The 20,493-nt window shown below is 44.9% G+C and overlaps 1 protein-coding gene across 9 annotated transcripts in view; it reads left to right on the top strand.

Moving 5' to 3' along the window:
• SEMA6D (semaphorin 6D) overlaps positions 1 to 20,493 on the top strand; it is a 326,428-nt gene that overhangs the window by 215,138 nt on the left and 90,797 nt on the right. For all 9 annotated transcript variants that reach the window (XM_075007257.1, XM_075007267.1, XM_075007265.1 and 6 more), the window contains one exon: positions 18,334 to 18,366. The gene's annotated coding sequence lies outside the window, so the exon portion shown is untranslated. The remainder of the gene's footprint in view (positions 1 to 18,333; positions 18,367 to 20,493) is intronic.

Consider the following 20,493-nt stretch of genomic DNA (forward strand, 5'->3'; position numbering starts at 1 on the left):
TGTGGGAAGTGAGGATACTCAAAATCAAATTTAAAAAATGGCATTATAAAATTGAATTTTAGTATAGCTGTAGCCTCATTCTATGAGGAATAGCACCTGTTTCAAAATAACGATTTCGAAATAGGTGCCATTAATACTGGAAATAGAACCTATTTTGAAATAAGCCATCATGTGTCCAGTGGCACTGTTTCAGAATAGGCTCTGGCTGCGTCTACACTATGAGATAAATTTGAATTTAAGGCAATTAGCTTGATATTACCAGGTTACCATTTTCACTGTAAATACCTTTAGCTCGATTTAGGGAGCACTAAACTCGAGATTACAAAATCGCAGTTATCTGATGGGTATAGCGTCAAGCTCAAATTCAGAAGTTCGATTAAAGGCTAGTGTGGAAGTGCCACATCTTGAAATCGAATTTATTAGTCTCCAGAAGTGTCCCCTGTGTATCCCACAAAGCTGTGCATGCTGCATGTGGCTCCCAGCTCCCTGCTACTAGCAGGAGCTGGGAAACTGACCAGGCTGCTGCACTCCTGTGGTGGGAGGCCAGGCACCCCACGGCCAGGTGACTCAAGCCATGTGGGGCCAGACATCCATGGGCTGGCACCCTCCCTGCTGGCGCCCTTGGCCACCTGCAACCAGGTGCCCCCAGCCAGTGAACTCCAGCAGCTTTTCCACTGCAGCCAGTATGTGGCAGGGGTTTGGGTGTTTTCAAAGAGGGTTTTTTGAGGGGTGGGGGGTTGTTTTGGGGTTTTTGGCAGGGTTGTTTTCAGGAGGTTGTTTTTGGGGGGAAATTGGGATGGGACTGGGACTGGGGCTAGGGGATCCTGCAGGTAGGGGGACCCTCACATTTAATGGACTATGGGAAAGAATGGCTGGCCTTATTAGTCCATTAAATGGAGGGTTTACTGTACTAGCAGGAGCCGGGCAATTAACCAGGGCTACTGCACTGTCAGTTTCCCGGGTTCCCCAAGCTGCCAGACCTGGGAAACTGACAGCACTGCTGCAGCTGGCTCCTAGATCAGAATGCGGGGCTGAAGGAACGGTGCGGTAGGTTCCCACAATGCACTGCTGCAACAGTGAATGTTTGGTGATTTTGGTGTGGAAGCAATGTGTCAAATTTGTTGGGAGCCTGTGGGAAGTGAGGATAGTCAAAATCAAATTCAGAAAAAGCAGCATTATAAAATAGATTTTAATAAATTCAAATTTATCTCATAGTGTAGATGTAGCCTCTGTGTGGGTAGACGTATTTCAAAATAGCTAAGTGTGTATAGCAGCATTATTTCAAAATAAGCTATTTTGGAATGGCTTATTTCAGAATAAGGATTCTGTGTGGATGTACCCTTACATCCCAGGTGAGTTCTCTAGCCACTACAATATTGGCCGGGGACTAGCTCTCTATGGATTTTCAAAATCATGTAAAAGTCTTGCTATTGTCTCATTACAAATGGGAAAGCTTTTTGAAATCTCAGAAAATTTTCATGGAGCAGAAAAAAAAATTTCTCAATCAGCTGTAGCTGATGTAAGGAGACGAAGAGCGAGCGAGAGAGAGAGCACGCTTATTTAAACTACCAGAATGCTAAACTGGTGAATATCACTTAAAAATCAGTATTAAAGAAGGATATGGATGGTACATATAGCTTTTCTATAAATTAGTTTTACATTGCAATGGAGAACATTCAACAATTAACATGTACTTATTTTAAAAGTGTCATCATTGGAATAGGATGCTAATTCTTCACAGTCTGTGCTATTACTACAAATGATTCATAATGATATCAAACTATTAAGTTCTATCATGAAAAATAAATTGTAATATATTGCTGCATGGCAGCCATCTCACCAGTTTTCTTGTTAAGCTGAAGACCGTACTTGTGTATAAATATCAGTTTATATACCAACAAGCAAATGAAATTTGAAAAACATACAATTCGGGAAGTATTTTGGGCAGAACACAGAATGCCGTTTGGTTTGAATGCTGACCTTCATAATCATATACATCTTCCATCAAAATCCCATCTCATCTTGGCTCTAACTTTGTATTCTTAGTAATGTGAGTGCAAAATGCTACCCTTCTGATCAGGTGGCCTTTTACACTGGCTTATACTGCTGTAAAAAATGACACACTGTGTAAGATAATAATAAATTGTAGGCCCCGAAGCATTCATTGATAGATGGAAGCAGGATAAAGCTGTTATTATTTATTAGCACCAAAGACTACTATCTATTTTACCAGATTTTTTTGTAGTATTTCCAAACAAAACGCTAGTGTTTAATGGGTCAATTAGCATTTGTTTCCTACAGTGCCTGTGTGTTTAAGGGGGGGGGTATAGCCACCTCATAAAGTGTATGAAAAGCAGCTAAAGCCATGCCTTTATAAAGTGAAGAATGTTTAGAATCATTGTTTTCTGTAGCATTTCAAGAAATTATTTTACAAGTGCCTATTTTCCAGTTGGCAGCCTAATTTTTAGAACAGTATTATTCCATGTATTGAAGGTTGCAATATTTTAAGAAATTAGAATGAAAACAAATAGTCTGAAGAACTGCCATCTAGCTTACAAAATCAAGTACAGACATTCAAGTAAGGTTTTGCTTAAAAATGAAGGCGTGCATGTTGCCTTTAAGTACAACTAGCATAAGAATAGTGTTAACTAATACATAGCAGAATGCCACATACAGTCCAGTCATGTACAGAATAGATGAACCAGTGACCTAATGTCATCCTCAAACTGTGCTGATATTGTTAGTTACATTTATTTATTCCCCATTTCCTCTATCACAGCCTGAACCATCACTTTCCTTCGGGTTTGTAAAGAGAGGGTTCAAATTTACAGCCTAGTTTCAAATCTGCTTCTGTGTTAAGGACTGTACCTATTAACTTAGTGTCATAAAGGGAGGTGCAGAACTAACAAGAATATCTCTTTAAAATGCACAATTAATACATTATGCTGCAGTTAACACAAGTCCACGTGTACATTTTAAGGATATGGATGAAAAGGAAATGAATGTCTGGGGAACACGAGATAAGACAAGAAAAGTTGACACCGTTCTGAGACTTTCTTTTTGCCATGGTGTGATATTACTCAACAGCCTTGGTTAATCTTTTCTCTAAGTGCATATTGTTTGTATTAACTTGAGCAGCTGTTTTTACTGCCCTCTTGAGCTATTATTCAATAATACATTTAGTGAGTTCTTTATGCAAATTAATAAAGTTCAGCTTTACCTTTCATTGAAAAGGTTAGGAGTTCATTTCCCTGAGAGAATGACTTTCCAACCCATTTATCTGAAAACAGTGTTGCAAATTTTTAGCTGTACTCTTATGTTCATTTCACTGTATAGAAAAATATCTTGGAAAAGCTCTTAAAAATAAAACAAACCACTGATCTTATCATAGTCTCCTGGGTAAGTGCTTACATGGAATCTGCAAAGATGGTCCCTTCAGTCACTGACACCGAGAGTACCAAACATCTCCTACTGGATCACAGCAGGCTGTGAGTTTTCCGGTAGGACACTAATTGATTATTCAACTTTCAAGCTCAGACTTATTTTCATCTAAGCCCTAGAGTTCTGCCCTTTGCAACAAGAAAGTTGCCAGCCATACGGGAATTATTTGTTACCGTTTTAGTCATAAAATGCCATAAGCAGGTGGAGGGGGACTTTATAAATGTACCATTTGAGCTTAAGATACGCCGTTTTTATAACCTGATGCTGTGGAATTAGATATAGGTATGTGGGACCAGTTTAAATCCTCTACATTTGCAGATATCCCCTTGATGATATCATGGTCCAGGGAATAGCGTATTGGACAGGAAGGAGTTTTCCCATTGACTTCAGTGAGTACAGTGTTAAGCCCTGAGTATAATGCTATGGTATTAATCATATTTCTACTTCAACTGCTGCCACACTATTTAAATTAAGCAGCCACTTTGTCCCTTGTGCCTCCATTTTTCCATCTGCACAGCAGGCATAATGATACGTAGCTACCATTGAACACAGTAGTGAGATTGATAGGTGAGTGTTTTAAAAAACTAACATGTTATTACTCATGTGAGCAAGATAATCAGGATTTGATGCATTACCTGCAAAAGAGGTACAGAGGATACTATACTGCATTATCTGTATAGCTGTTTCATGGTGGCTATGATGAATATGCAATCCCTAGACAGAAGCTTCATATTAAGACACACAAGCAACACCATTCACAGCCACAATTATCCAAATGAAATAAGCTTATTTTTTCAGAATTTCTTTTGGGGGATATTTTACTTTCTCTAAAACCCCAAGTTTATTTTTAATGCCATGGAAATAGGCACAAACATGGCAAAGGCCTGAAACGCTAGAGTCTGCTTGTAGACCAAACTTCCAAAAGATGGAAGATGAGCATATTGCTTGTTAAACTGAGCCCTACAAATGACTAAAACATCTCATGAAATTTGTGATTATTTCAGCATCATGCCAGAATATGGATCAATCAATATTGTTTTGTTTTAAAAAGGAGTCCAGTGATACTGTAAAGATTTGCTTTCCAGCAGTGACTTCGCAAACAATTCTGCATAAAACTGTTGGGGGAGAGACAGTGTTCTTAATATGTAATTTTTAATATAGCACAGTGCAAATAGAAAAGGATGGGTTCCCTGCCCCAATTCTGCTTCCTCCACATTGCTCCTATGGTTCAAAGGGAACAGAAAATCTCTTTGTCTCCCCAGCTTAGTGGAGTCATCGGTGGATATCAGACAGCCCTCCTTAGCCCCAATAAGCATAGGGAGGCTGTCAGAGAGAGTACCAATAGTACACCACACTCCATCAATTCCCATGGTTTGTTGGTAACTGTAAAGTTGGCACAGCTTCTAGCTAACACCTAGCTGCTCTCACCTAGTCCAGGGCCACCGATCGTGCAGGTTGGTCCAGAGAATCAAGGAGCTGTAACTAGCTTCATATGGCCATACCACTGGCAGATTTTGGATCAGAAGCTCTCTGTGGCAAATATGTTACATAAATGCAATGAGCTTCATATAAAGTCAAACACTAGGTTGGTTAACTGAGTACGTCTTCCATGCAGTAGACGAAGAGTATGTCTACGCAACAGAGTTATTTTAAAATGACGGCCCTTATTTTGAAATAACTATCCTACTGTCTGCACAACACAACTGCTATTTCGAAATAGCGGTCAGCTTATTTCAAAATTGGTAAATTTCATTCTATGGCTGTGTCTACACTACAAGCTAAAATCAAATTTATTAAAATTGATTTATCAACGCTGGGTTTTATCAATATGATTTTGAACATCCTCACCCTCCCACATGCTCCCCGCAAAAGACAGGAAACAGAACCTATTTCTAAATAAGCCATAGTGTGTCCAAGTGCTATTTTGAAATGCATTTTTGTATGTAGCAGTGTTATTTCGAATAGCTGTTCCAGAATAGTTTATTTCAAAATAAGGCTGCTGTGTAGACATACCCGAAAATATATACAGAAATACAGTGCAATATCTTATCATGAATACATAACTGAGATTTACAGAAAAACCTGAACAAGCCATGTGGTCTCTCTTTGAATCTATGTGCTATAACATGGCAAAATTTCCAGATTATACAAAACTGCTCATGATAATTAAGTCCAAAGCAGACTGTGAAGAGCTTCCGAAGGCTCTCACAAAACTAGGTTACTGGGCAACAAAATTGCAGATGAATTTTAATGCCGATAAATGCAAAGTAATACATATTGGAAAACATCATCCCCGCTATACGCATAACATGATGTGGACTAAATTAGCAGTTACCGTTCAAGAGCGAGATCTTGGAGACATTGTGGATAGTTCTCTGGAAACATCCACTCGGTATGCAGCAGCAGTCAAAAAAGCCAACAATGTTAGGATTTATTTAGAAAAGGACAGAGAATAAGACCAAGAATATTTTTTTGCCTGTGTATAAATCCATGGTGCACCCATATCTTGAATAATGTACGCAGATGTGGTTTCCATATCTCAAAAAAACGTATCTCGGCACTGGAAAAAGTTCAGAAAGGGGCAACAAACATTTTTAGTGGTATGGAATGGCTGACATATGAGGAGAGATTGGTAAGACTCTGACTTTTCATCTTGGCAAAGAGATGACTAAGGGAGAGGGGGATGTCACAGAAGTTGATAAAATCATGACTGGTGTGGGAAAAGTGAATAAAGAAAAGTTGTTTATTCCTTCCCATAACACCAGAACCAGCAATCAGCAAATGAAATTAATATATATCAGATTTAAAACAAACAAAAGGAAGTACTTCCTCGCACAAAGTACAATCAGTCTGTGGAACTCCTTGCCAGAGGATTTGTGAAGTCCAAGACAATAATAGGTTTCAAAGAAGAGCTAGATAAATTCATGGTTGGTAAATCCATCAATGACTATTAGCCAGGATGGGCAGCAATGATGTCCCTCGCCTCTGTTCATCAAAAGCTGGGAATGGATCAAAGGGGATCAATCACTTCTCCATTACTTGTTCTGTTCATTCCTTTTGGGGCACCAGGCATTGGCCACTGGTGGAAGGCAGGATTCTGGGCTAGATGGTCTGACCCAATATGGCCATTCTTATGGTCTTATGGAAGATGCTTTAAAGGGGCTCTGCTTTCTGTAATGTGTTATAGTGGGAGATAATTACCAGGCTTAGCTGTTGCATTATTTTGCTGCTGTTTTCACAGCTATGAGAAGCATCTGAAATTTGACTGCTGGCACATCTCATCCTAAATACATATTTTCTATTAATACTACCACATAGTTATTTTAATCCATGAATCAGATTTGGCAGCCAAGGCAATTCATTAAAAAGTGACTCCTCTGCCCAACATAATTCCTGGTAGCCCCAATTTTTGGTGGATAAGTGTTGCTTTTCAAAGAACTGTTCCAACCAGAGAATAACATACTTCTGTTTGCCTCAGAACAGCCATGCTATTAAAGATCAAGGAGGAGAAGCATGTCAGTTAGTAAAATGTTTAGTCTCCTCAGGCACTGAAATGCAAGTGGATTTTTCAATCCAGACGTTCTCCCAAACATAAACTGCATATTTTTTGAAACGGGGATGAATGATGTGGGCAGAGCGGTAATTCTCTACAGTTCTGCGAGACATCATGTTTCCAGAAACAAGGATAGGCACCAAAATGCCTCTATCATGACTTCCTTTTATTTTGCATAAGGCTCAGATTCTAATGCACAGCTGAGATGTATCTGAAAAGCAGCAAAGGATTAATGGATAGCAAACTGTGCACTTCACATGACACACATAAAAACACAGTGGCTGTGTCTACACTACCAAATTAACTTCCAAGTTGCATACTTTAAAGTAACAGACTTCAAAGTTGAGCATCTACACACACCCTCCTTCAAAGTTAAACTTCAAAGTAGGGCACTACTCCATTCCCAGGAATGGAGTAAGGACTTTGAAGTTGGGCTTCCTTACTTTGAAGTTAACTTCGAAGTAAGGGAAAAGGTGTGTAGACTCTCTGCAGGCTACTTCAAAGTAGCCCCTGACGTCAAAATTAACTTTGAAGTTAGTTCCTAGTGTAGACACACCCAATGTGTAACAAATAGCTGTAGAGCACTAGCTGAGAAAAGTGTAGCAAATAGGATGCTGTTTTTGACTCATTCTAGATTGGCCACTGCCTTTTACAATAATACATACAACACTACTAAATACATACTAAAAAGGCAATACCCAGTGCAATAAAAATACGTGAGCATCTGAAGGGAGTCATGGGGGAAGGGGGAAATCTTACCTATGGCCACGTTTGGTGAGTAACTTTCTCCAATGGGGCACTTGAGGATCTTGAACTGGGACAGGAAATTTGTCATCTTCTGGAAGGAAAAGAGGTTACAGTGATTCTTGCTCTCCACTAGTGTTCACGGCCACATTGTCCCTGGAGCAGCACTAGTGGTGTATTACAAATCTAGTATTGACAAGGCCGAGGCCTGAGGAATTTAAAATTGGTGTAACAACAACTGAGTGGCTAGAAGAAAGGAGTGTAGCAATTAACAGGAGGATAAGTAAAGTGATAGTAGGTATCATTAGTCTTTGGGTCTCAGTTTCACCCTTTGTAAAAAATCCTATCCATTTTGAGACTGATATCTGTCTGAGGGCTAACATGTCGTGCCTGATTTCCATTTCCATTACAGCCTTGCACTCTGCTTTGGCAATGTAAAAGGGCCTCACTGCAAGTGAAAATCAGATGCCAGCTATGAGATGTATTTGAGCTCCTCATAGTCAGGCAACTTTAGTGGGGCTTATTGGGTAGCAATTTCACTCCTCTCTGCAGCGAGAGCCCAGAGCAGTGCTACTGACAGACCATCCAACTTGGAGCTCTTCTTTTGCACTAGAGTCAGAACCTTTTAAGAGCCCACATTTCCCTGCGTTGCCCATCTGATTATTTTAAGAAGCAAATGTAGTGTCTCTGCATTTCACATTTTTATGTATAAAAAGGTTATAAATGAAAAGTAAAACAGGTGTGTACCAGCTTTCCTTGTAGACTGAGTGCTAGGGCAGCCCACCAGGAGAGATTCAGGTGCCGTCTAGCTGATTAGCAGAGTGCCCACAGCTGCCTACAGACAACAGCAGGTGTTTCTGCTCCTGGTGCACAGCTGCAAATCCCTTGGTGCACATAGCAAAATTTGTTCCACCCATGGATTGAAAAAATTGGAGGGAACACTGATGAATACGCCTTATGCTAAGGGGAATCGAGAGAAAAATTCTTGCTTCCACATATCTGAGCTGCTCTTTTCCTTCTAAATCCAGGGCGCCAATGAATCAGTGACACTGTGATGGCCCATTCTAGCCTCATTTCATCTGGCCTGATGCCCAGTCCTCACTTCCTACATTGTCACTGAACAGATGATTTTGGAACAACAGTTTTGCCCTTCTGGCTTTGTGTTTTGGAGGTTGTTTTTTAAATGTCGCTTGCACCTTCTATCCCTGGATCTCAAAGCACTTTACAGATATTAGTCTCGAAATGGATAGGTTTTACAAAGGGTGAAACTGAGACCCAAAGATTAATATGATTTTTTTTCCATAGTAACCCCAGCCAGAGCCAAGGGACAGGTGACCAGCTCTAGTGGTCAGAGCTGGCATTGGAGACAAAGAATTGAGTGAGGGGTCAGAGCCAGATTGAGAGACTAGAGGACAAGGCTTGGGAACAGGTGAGGAAAGCATGGGCCAATGAAGCAGCCAGGTAGAGTTCACTTGTACAGACAACTTCCTTTGCCTGCTTTGGGTTTAAAAAGGAACCCTGACCCATCAGAGTTAAGCTGTTCCTCCAGTTAGGCCCAGGGAAACCCTTCCTGATGTAGCTTCAGGTTTCCTAGTCTTTTCTGCTCAGTTAGTTGCTAGCAAGCTGCTAGGGGAAGGGGAAGGTGAGTAATACCAGTCAATTCAGGGCCCCAGTGTGGAGTCATTTGAGAGCCCTGCTGCCATGGCATTCAGTCAGTTTGATGCTTTAACTATCAGGCTAGTTTGCCTCTCAATATGAAGACTTGTGCTTCTGTTTCAAAAAGAAAGATGCTTTGTGGTTGTGGATACTTGCTGGATCTGTCTCTGCTTAATATTTCAATACACAATTTGGGCCTGCATCCTGAACAATGTTTAATCCCAACATTGAGCCAAGCCACTGGGCACCCTGAGTGCCAGGCCAGCCCCAGCTGTCCAGAAGGCCTTGGCCCTGCTCCCCGCACTGAGCTGCCAGCACCAGCAGTGCCTGACAGAGCTCCTTAGTCAGTCAGCTCTCAACATCACTCCTCACTCCCCCACCCCCAAGAGGAGGGATGTAGTGAGCAGCAGGGATCTATGGGGTTGGAGGAGGGAGTAGAAGAAGCAATGGGATTCACAGGAGTGGGGAGACACTGCAGCCCAGTTGTCTGGAGGTGGGGTGGAAGCAGCACCGAAGAAGGAAAGCCTTCCCTGGCCAGTTATACTCTTGCCCTGCCCCACCCCTTCGCTGAGACCATGACCCTGTACTGCCCCTTGCACACTCCATCTGTTGCTCACTCTGCCCCATCCTCAGTCATTTTCACTAGACTGGGGCGGGAGGTTGGAATGCGAGAGAGGGTGAGGTGGGGTGTGGTGTTTGGGTGTGGGAGTGGGTGCCAGATCTGGAAGAGAGTTGGGTGTTGGAGATGGGGCAGGCTCTGAGAGAGAGTTTGGGTGTGGAAGGAGTGTGAGGTGCACGTTCCAAGAAGAAGTTGGGGTGTAAGAGGGGGTGTGGGTTCTGGGAAGGCATTTGGGTGTAGAGAGAGTACAGGGTGTGGGCTCTGAGAGGGAGTTTGAGTGTGAGTTCTCTGGGCCGGGGCAGGGGGAAAGGATGCAAGAGGGAGTGAGGGGACAGCACTTACTGCAGGTGGCTCCAGAAAGTGACAGGCACAGCACAGTCCTCAGCAGCAGCTCCTAGGCAGGGTCTGGGGGCCAGGGTATTTCCTGCAGGCACCTCCTCCACAGACCCCCATTGGTCAATGGGAGCTGTGAAGTCAATTCTTGAGGTGAGACAGTGCACCAAGGCGCACAATTCCAGGTGCTGCAGGGATGTGACCCTCCCCTTCTAGGAGCATCACAGAGCGACTGTGAGGACAGGCAGAAGCCTGCTTTAGCCCTGAGCTGCTGGCAGCTGGGGACCCCGTATCCTCTTATTACCCAGGCTCCTAGGTAATTGCTCTCTTTGCCCCCTACCCCACCCACAAACCTGTATGCCAGCAAAACTTAAGTTGCTCGGGACTGTGTTTTTTCACACCCCTCAGTGATATAAGTTTTACAAGCATGAGTGGTAGTACAGACATGGCCTAAGAAACAAATGAAACACAGTGGCCAACAGGAGAATGTTGTATGTCTTAAAGCAGAAGACAGCCTCTGGTATCCTTCTGACGGCAAACAGTGGACAACTGCAAAGCTACAGCAGCCAGTATATTAGAAAGGTTCTGATAGTAACATGTAAAGTAAACAAAATCAAATTGTCTTCCCTATGCGCCCAGCTCTTGAATTGCTATATGATTTCACACTCTTCTCTGATGCCAAAATTTCTCTACCTAGAAATCTTCCTGCTCTGGACACAGTACATAGAAGGCTTCAAGAAATGTGGTGCTCACTTGAGTAGATATAACAGTAGTTCTGTTTGAAAAGCTATCCCTCCAAGATCCTGACTGTCTGAGCCACAAATGTCTACGTCTTTTGTGGCACAGACTGGGTATAACTTTGCAGGGTCACAAGCTACTTGCTCAGCTGATTTAACATGAAAGTGCCTAAGTGCCAGGAATCAGGCACATATTTTGGTCATGCTGGCCGTCAGTTTGAGGAGACGGCACGTAACATCTGGTAATCTGAATTATAATTACAGGAACCAAATCTTGCCCCCGATTCACATGAGTAGACCCATTTACTTAGTATGATTTTTAAGGATAGGATTTGGTCTATGAGTTGCACAAACCCATGTTTGTAGTGCATTAAAAACCCCCTCAGGTTTGCATTTGTAAATATTTTCCACTATCGATTTTAAAATTGTATATTTCCCTGTATGTGTTAGTGGAGGATAATCTGACCTTAGCCCTTTCATTCCACAGTATTTAGATACTAATTACTGCACAGGACTTACTGTGACTCAGCCAGCTAGAATAGTAATTTTTAAGCTAACCAAATTGTTTTGTAGCCTGCATAGCTACGTCTATACGGGAAGCCGCTGTCAGAAGAAATTTCCTGGCAAAACATCTGTCAACAGTGTGTCTACGCATAGAAGCAGATGAATTTTTTGATCTACTCTGTCTACAGAGCATCTACACGCTCCATCTGCTCTGTTGACAGAACCAGCACTGTAACCCCGGAAGCATGGCTCACGTGGAGGACAAGACCTTCTGGTATTGCTGGACCTGCATGCCTTTTAAAGGGTCCCCCTCCCCCAACCCATGTTCCCTGCCCATGGCGAGGCTTGCATATGTCCTGGAGGGACAGCAAAGATCCTGCAGGGCTCCCTAGCTTTTTGAGAGAGAAGCACTTCTTGCCAGACCTCTACCATGCCAAAACAGCCCCTGGGCTCACCCTGTACTGAGGACCAGCTGCCGTTGATTCTGATCAATATCATCCACTGCATCTGGTGGGACAACTGCAACAGGCAGCCCATGGAGCACACTCGCAGTGCCCCAGTGCCCCACCCGCCCTCGCACCCTCAGGGGCTCAGGTGGGACTGGCAGTACCTCTACCAGCTCAGATTGGTGGGACTGGCTGGTATTGGGGAAATAGGGAGACCAGCATTGGAAACAGAATTGCAGTATGCACAAGGAGGGCTCGCTCTTGCCCTCCAGTGACAGGACACCAACATGCAGCCTGCCAACTCCCTTGAGAAGTGGGTCATCACCCCCCTATGGAAGCTGACCACCCCGACAGCTACCGCTCTATGGACCACCAACTTGGTCGTGGGAAGTCCACCATAGGGGCTGTACTTATGCAGGTAAGGCACCCGCAGGCCCTGCACACAGAGAGGGGGGGAAGAGGGGATTGGTCAGAGGGGAGGAGAACCGGGACTGTGGAGCTCACCAGCCCTAGGGGCGCTATCCTCCCTGGTCTCTCATGGGTGTGTCCTGTCTTCTCCCTTCACAGGTGGGGCAGGCCATCAACAAGATCCTGTTGCAGAGGTTTGTCCACATCAGCGATGTGGATGACCTTGTGGCCGGTTTTGATGCCCTTGGATTCTCCAATGCTCTGAGGTTCTGGACAGGACCCACATCCCCCTCTGGGCCTCAGACCACAGTGCCACACTCTACGTGAACAGGAAAGGCTACCACTCTGTGGTCATGCAGGCCCTGGTGGATCACCAAGGGTAATTCCTGGATGTGTATGCCGGGTGGTGAGGCTGGACCCAAGACGCCAGGATGTTCCAGAACTGCAGCTTGGTCCAGAGGATGGAGGTGGGCACCTGCGTCCCCCACTGGAAGCTGGCCATTGGGCGGGACACAGATGCCTTTGTGCATGGTGAAGGATGAGGCCTATCCACTCCTGCCAAGGCTCATGAGGCCCTATGTGGTGGGTGGGGTAGCTCAGTGGTTTGAGCATTGGCCTGCTAAGCTCAGGATTGTGAGCTCAGTCTCCGAGGGGGCCATTTAAGGATCTGGGGAAAATAAGTTAATTTTAAAAAAAGGTGGGGTGGGATGGTGCTTGGCCCTGCAAAGCAGGCAAGGAACTGGAGTCGATGACCTCCTGAAGTTCCTTTCAGTTCTGTGAGATGTGTATCTCCACGTATACATCAAGAATCTAGGACCCACACAAGAACTATTCAACGCCCACCTCACCTGGGCAAGGAACCCAGTCGAGTGCGCCTTCAGGTGCTTGAACAGGAGGTTCCACTGCCTCCTAACCCAGCTGGACATTAGGGAGCAGAACATCCTCCCTGTTGCGGGCACCTGTTGTGCCCTCCACAGCCTGGTGGAGTGGAAGGAGGAATACTTGCCCCAGCATGGACACTGGATGCCAGGGGCCCCTACAAACAGCCAGGCACAGCCCACAACCAGCAAGTGGACATGTATGAGGTACAAAGCCAGGAGGCCCTGTAGGACAGCTTTGCCTACAGACCCCAATGACTTTCCCAAGGCAACCTCTGGGGGGTACCCCGTGCCTGGACCCCTCCCCAGCACCACCCCTCCTTTGACTGCCTATCCCTAACCCCTAACCAACAAGGAGGGATGCAGGGTGGTGCAAAAGCAATAGATTTAACTAAATGAAAGTAGAACTTTGCAAGAAATAAACATCTGTCACAACTATTTACTGGACAATGTGCCTGCTATGTACAGCAGGGGTGGGGGGTTTGGACATGGGGGCCAATTAACCAGGATGGGGTGGGACCTTAGTATAGGGTGGGGGTGGAGGGCTATGAGCTGCACAAGCCCTGAGATCCCCTTCTGCCCCAGGGTCAGGGTCCCCCTTGGGGCTGGGATCATGGGGATAGGGGGTTGGGAGGGCTGCGGTGGGATTGGGATTAGCAGGGGGAGCAGGGAGATCTGGGGAGCGGGGGACCCTGGGGGTATGGATCCTGGCTTTGCCCATGGCCCACCACTGGGCCTGGAGGAGGACATGGGGCATGAGGGTCATGGAACCAGAGGCGGGAGCGGCAGGTGTGGGAGGGAGATGAACAGCAGCAGCAGGAAGGGGAGGGGCACAGGCCATGGGTGCAGCAGTCCAGGCCAGCCAGGCCTCCACAAGGTCCAGCAGCTGGTCGATCCGGGCCAACCACTGGTCAGAGGTCTGCACCCACTCCCGCTGCCAGTCCTATTCCCACCACAGCAGCTGCTCAGAGAGCTCTTTCTGCCACTGGAGGGCAGCCATGTAAGTCTGGAGGGTGTTATCCTCCAGACGGTGATGCCTCTGCTGGGTGCAGGCATGCCCTGCCATTGGTGGGCTGCGGTCTCATGGGGGTGCCACTCCAGTTTCTGCCAACTCCAGCTCATGTCTGGGGCTGGCAGCCTGCGTGGCAGGGCTGGCTCAGCCCTCGGACAGTAGAGCTGTAAGAGAACATGAGGAGAAGGTGAGTCCCTCACCCAGCACGCCCCTGGAGGCCATGTCTCCCCACCCCTCCCAAGCAGCAGCCCCCACCCATGGTCCGAGGGATGTGACTGTCCTGGGTGCGCATGTCCATGCCCCCTGTTTAGCAGGCCTTGCCACATGGGGAACCTGTGGTGTCACAGGACCAGCCTGATTACAGCTAGTGGCCAGCGGTGAAGGAGGCATGCAGGGATCCTGGCATGGATGGCAAGCAATCCAGGCCCTCCCCAGGCCCCCCCACACACACATGCAGCTCGCAGTGCTGCCCCCGCAGTGGGTGCAGCCTGTATCCCGCAGCTGTACCCACAGACGAGGAGCCACGGCCCCTGTAGGTGTGCTTGGGGTCGGGTCATCCCCCATGCAGCTGTCCTACTCCCAGCCATGGCAGGTGCAGTCTGGCCCCCCCACTTCCTTGGGGCCCTGGGGCTCATGTGCTCTCTGGTGGGTGCAGGCAGCAGTCCTGCGCCTGTTCCCAGGCGCAGCCCACAGTGTGATGCACTGCTGTGTACATGGGCGCACGGGCCGGGCCCATGGTATGGGTTCCTGCCTGAGCTGTCCTGGCAAGGCCTGCAATGCTCCTCGTCTGTGCCTCCCCACCCCAGGGTGTACGACCCTGAGGTACTTACCAGACAGTCCCCAAACAGGTCCGGCAAGTCCCATGTGGAGGTCATCATACTGGAGGGGCCCGACACCAGGACAATGTCGAGGGTCCCCACGCTGGATTCCTCATCTCTGGGCTGGTCCTCCTGTGGCTCCGCCAGGGTGGGCTGGGACACCAGCTGTATGTGGGGGGGGCTTCTCCCCGGTGTCCAGGGTCTCACCACTGGGGGCCCCATCATCACCTCCCCACCCCCCTCCCAGGAACTGGTCCAGCTGTCTGTAATAAGAGCAGCTGGCTGTTGACACCTCCGACCTCTGCCCCTCATCCTGGGCCTGTGGATAGGCCCGGTGGAGCTCTATGCATTTTGCCCACACCTGCTCAAGGGTGCAGGGATGATGGCCGTGCACCGACAGGGCTCTGGTAACACAGACATAGCTGGCGGTGTTCTGGCATTTGGCCGTGGGGTTGAGAAGGACGGCCTCCTCACCCCAGAGGGCCAGCAGAGCCCAGATCTCTGGTCCAGGCCATGAAGGGGCCCACTTCCTGGTCCCACAGGAGGGGTCCTGGGAGCCCTCCCCTGTGTCCCATGGGAGTGCAAGGGGGTCATGGGCAGCTAGCAACATAGTTTGTAAAGTGTGGGGTGTAGCTGCTGGGGTGTGGTGCTAACGAGGGCAGGCATACCTTAACTTCCTGCCATGTGCTTCCTGGGGCTGCCTGTGTCTTTATGGCAGCAAGGATCATAGAGTCCCACTTGCAGTGGAGAGGGCACATCCCAACTCCAGCTGGCCAGCACCATGGAGGACTGCTTTGTTGAGAGAAGGGGCCTGGGAGCATCTACATGGCATTTTTATCGACAAAACACTGTCGAGAGAGAGACGTTGTATGTGGATATGGAGGGGTATAACGCTGTTGGCAGAGATGTTGAGTTTTGTCAACAGACTGTCGACAAGGCACATTGTGCGTGTAGCCGCTCTGTGTTTTTTTGTCAATAAAAGCCCAGTTTTGTCGACAAAACCCTCTCATGTAGACGTAGACCATGGGCCTACATTCAGTAAACATAGATTTTTGCCTTTTGCGTGTACTTATAGATGCAGGCCTGCTGATGGGGCGGGGCAAAGGGAGCAACTGCCTCAGGGGCCAGTGATTCAAAAGAGCCCAGGGCTTGCAGCTGCCATCGGTGCTTCCATGGCAGCGGCAGCAGCAGCCAAAGCCTTTGAAATCACCCCCAGAATGCCTGCACAGTATGCTCCAGAGCCCTGGGTGGCACTGAGTACTGGGGAGAGGCAGGGCAGTGTCCTGGAGGTGCTGAGGGCTGGCTGCTGCAGCCCTGCCCCTTCCAGGAGCACAGAGCCTTCCCCCCACCGTGTCCATGGGCCCAGTGAATCTGTCAACTCCCCTGTATAGGTACGGGATACTGTATGTTTTACATTTTGTGTACGTCCATAGATGCAGGATACTGCCTTCTATGCTGGCAAACGGGACCTGATTCTCTATGCATTTGCTCCAGTTTTACATTGGTGTCATGTGACTGACTTCAGTAATGTTATGCCTAGTTTACACTGGAGTAAGTGAGAGGGCAGTCATCTGGTATTATGTAAAATATCTTGCCTTCCATTATTATTGCGTGTAACCAAATGGCATGGCATAATTTTTTTTGTCTTTAAGAGAATAGCATTAGCTGTAACAATAAATTTTGTCTAGACAGTTTTGACGAGTTACAGTGAGTGCTGATCTCATGTATATCCATGTAATGAATAATTAAACTTTGGAATCTTCATCTTACAACTCATGGAAAAGTTGGTGTGTCCTTCCGATTACACCACACTAAGCTTTTTGGTAGGTAACCTGGTTCTTTGTACTGAATACAAAGTACATCAAATTATCTGGGTTTCAGGACTGCACAAAACTTAATCTAATAATCCCATTAGTAAAGAATTTTACTTTGGCCATTCAGTTTTGATTTAAAGAAGAGAGTCTTAAAATGTTCAGATTAAAAATATCAAAAGTAGTGGGGGCTAAGATGCTTTCTCCTACATACATAAAAGTTTAATTATAAAGGTGACTCAGCCTCAGTGCAGCTATTGCCAGGGGGAATTGTCTTCATTAAATACAAGCTTAATTCTAAAAGCTATCGCCTAAAAACTGAGAGATTACTTTAAAATTCAAACTACAAAAAGAAAGGTTTTCCCCTGGTCCTGATACATGTTGCTGCTTTATTAAGAGACAAGCCTAGTGCACTAGCATTCATCAAAACTCCTCTAATTTGCACAAGCCGATTGATCTGTGTACATATGATGATAAAAGATTTGGTCACTTTAAGGCTTTGATTATATTGAACCTATTTAAAACACTGAAAGCTTTGTTTTCACTAGAAGAAAATGAAATACAAAGCACAGAGCTAACTAAAATAGGATAATATGGTGTAACTTAAAACTCATTTAAGAGGATTTTAACACACTTTCATGCTTTTCAGTTATTAAAGTAAATTATCTGTGAATGCTAATACTGTTGAATATGAAATAATAACATTTACAGAGGCATCATTAATACCTTGGAGAGGATATTCTAAATAAAATTTATCAACTTTGACTTAAAAAATTATTTGGAGCCCAAACAATTTTAATATTTTCTGGTATATTCAGTGTTAAAATACCTATTTTTAACTCACATTATGTTGTTTTCTAGGAAGATTTTTTTTTTAAATTTTGCAGAAGCATTTCTTCTTTGGCTAAAGAAAGAAAAATGTCTTCAAGCCAAAAGCAGGATCCCAGGAAAATGTGTATACATTTGACAGTAATTAAAGCGCTGAAACATTGATCATGTAGTGTTATTTCTAAACTAAATGTTTCTTTACCAACTGTAAAAGTATAATAAGAATGTCTATATATACAGTTAATTGCATCAAAATAGCACATCCATCTGTGTGCTTTGTTCTAAGCTTGCTGAGCGAGTTGAAAATAAGGAATGTGCTCTGCAAACTCAGCAAGTTACTAACAGCAAGCTTTTTGGGTGTTTTTGAACAGATACTGTAAAAAGTAGTTGAGAAAAACTACTGAATTAGTTAGAAAACTTTAGCAGAATAATTCAGTTCTAACTAAGGTAATAGTGCCATGTCAAAGTCAACACAAATGCATGTGTACAACAAATATAATTATGTGAATTGACCTGTTTCCCTTTTTTTGTTTTTCCCTCACTAGTTTTATTACTGCAAGGACAGCCCCCTCAGACAGGTAAGCATTGCTAATAACATTCATTGCCTTGGACTGGTGTGGCCAAGAACTTTTATCAGCCTTTTATGTATTTCTGCTGCAACAAACCTCTTCTCACTACATTAGTATGAGCCTTCTGGAATCCCCCAAAGTTACTTTTTCCTGTTTATATTTGTGAAGGGTGAAGTCAAATATAAATGAAATGAAGTGGCTGAATACTGAGTTCTTTAGCAAGGGAGAGACAGTTTTGTCTTTAGTTTTCCAGTCTGATTAATCCTTTACTGAAAATAGGTGTTGGTAATCTGAGTGGCTAGATCCCATGACAATGATTTTTTAAGTCTCTGCAGTGCACGTTCAAGAAAGTCTGTTCTTAAGACATTTTTAAAGCAGGTTGCCTCACATACTATGTAATGTCATATTTTAATTATGGTTTTCTATGCACTTCAGACATTGGTTTGGTAGTAATGCCTAATTAACAAGGTTTTTTGATCTCAGAATAAAAAAATCAAAATATTTTCAGCAACTATTTGTCACTATGTGAGAGCTGAGTATGAACAAAGGATATATTGCTCAGTTGTTACTTACCTGAAAGGTTGTCCAAAATGGGCAGCATCTGGATTGTGAATATAATGTTATAACCTCTGGAAATTTCTGAGGCTTCAGTCTAGCATGGCAGTAAGCCTATGCCTAATTTTAAATATGTAGATTTACTGACCTTGTTGGGAATCCCCACATGAGTAAAATTAAGCATGTGCTTACATAATTTCCTTGCTCAAGGCCTGAGTGGCCTTATTTTCAAATGCAAAACTGAGCTTTTGTAAATAAAAAAAAAAAGGGCATTCAATAAAAGCTTTATTATCTGCAATCCCCAGAGAACTGAGGATGGCAAATGATAAAATGTGCTGGTTAGTAGAGCTGGGGCCAGCAGCTGGCCCTGCTCTACCCACCACCCCTACTCAGGCAGTGGGTGGTTGGACACCAGTCCCACAGCAGCCAGCCCTGTCTGGGACACTAGCCTGGTGACAGCTGGCCCCAGCTGAAATAGTGGCCCCGTGGCAGCCAGCCCCACGGCAGCCAGCCTCAGCCAGGACACCAGGGCCCCAGCTGGGTATGCTGGTTAACTAAATGTGCCGGTTAGCCAAATGCTGGATAACAGAGCTTTTACTGTAATACAGTATTTCATTTTTTATTCTGAGGAAAATAACTACATCTTGTAGCACTTCATATTTGCACTAGAGTGTTATTATCTTATTCAATATTGGAAATCAAGGCTAGCAGTGCCAACTCTGATGGAAGCTGTTTCAGGAGATCCAACATGACCTAATGTCATTTTCTTAAAATATACTATTAAAATATGTAGGATTGCTTTCTGCAGGCACCAGGAGATTGATGCCAATTCCATAAGACTCCAAGTCAATGTTCCCTTTACTCTTTTCCATCCATGTGCAAAGTAAATTTTTTATGTGCATGGAGGCATGCGTGAATATGCACCACCAGTAGAAACCAAAGCCTAGCTCTGGGTGCTCTGCTAATCAGCTGGGCAGAATTTGAATTTCTCCTGAGCGGCTGCACAAACACCCAGCTTACAGTGAACACTCTCCAGGCCAGTCCCAGGGGATTGGCAACCCTAACAGGCATGAATGTCAGATAAGATTCAATAACAATAACGTAGAGAAGAAAATAATTTGGAGCCTTGAAATTAGATAGACTTCCAAAGTCTCTGAGGTTACATTGACACTGTTGGCAATGAAAGGTGAGATATGTACTGTAAGGGAGAAGGAAAGAATGAAAGAAAACTAGTATAACTTGGAAAAATTTAGCAAAACAAAAATTTCAGTTTTAGTGTCAATTTGCGGACAAATTCTTATGGGAATTGTCATAGATGTCAGTCATGTAAAAGGATTCAGGAGCAACAGATTAAGGTTCCAGTGAGCTACAGTTAGTATCACTCTAGAATTTTCTATTTTCTGTAGTGGTCAATTGACTAGAAAAATTCCTGAAAATGAAAAAAAATAAGAATAAAAACAGTATTTCCTTCCCAGTTTTAGGGTAAGTTGTGGATTTACCACTAGCCTCAAAGAAGGGGCAGTGCATAGTTGCAGTGTCCCAGCAGCAGACCGGGTAACAAGTTCTTATGCATGGAGCACA

Source organism: Carettochelys insculpta, chromosome 12, assembly GCF_033958435.1.
Source record: "Carettochelys insculpta isolate YL-2023 chromosome 12, ASM3395843v1, whole genome shotgun sequence".
Classification (NCBI taxonomy): domain Eukaryota; kingdom Metazoa; phylum Chordata; order Testudines; family Carettochelyidae; genus Carettochelys; species Carettochelys insculpta.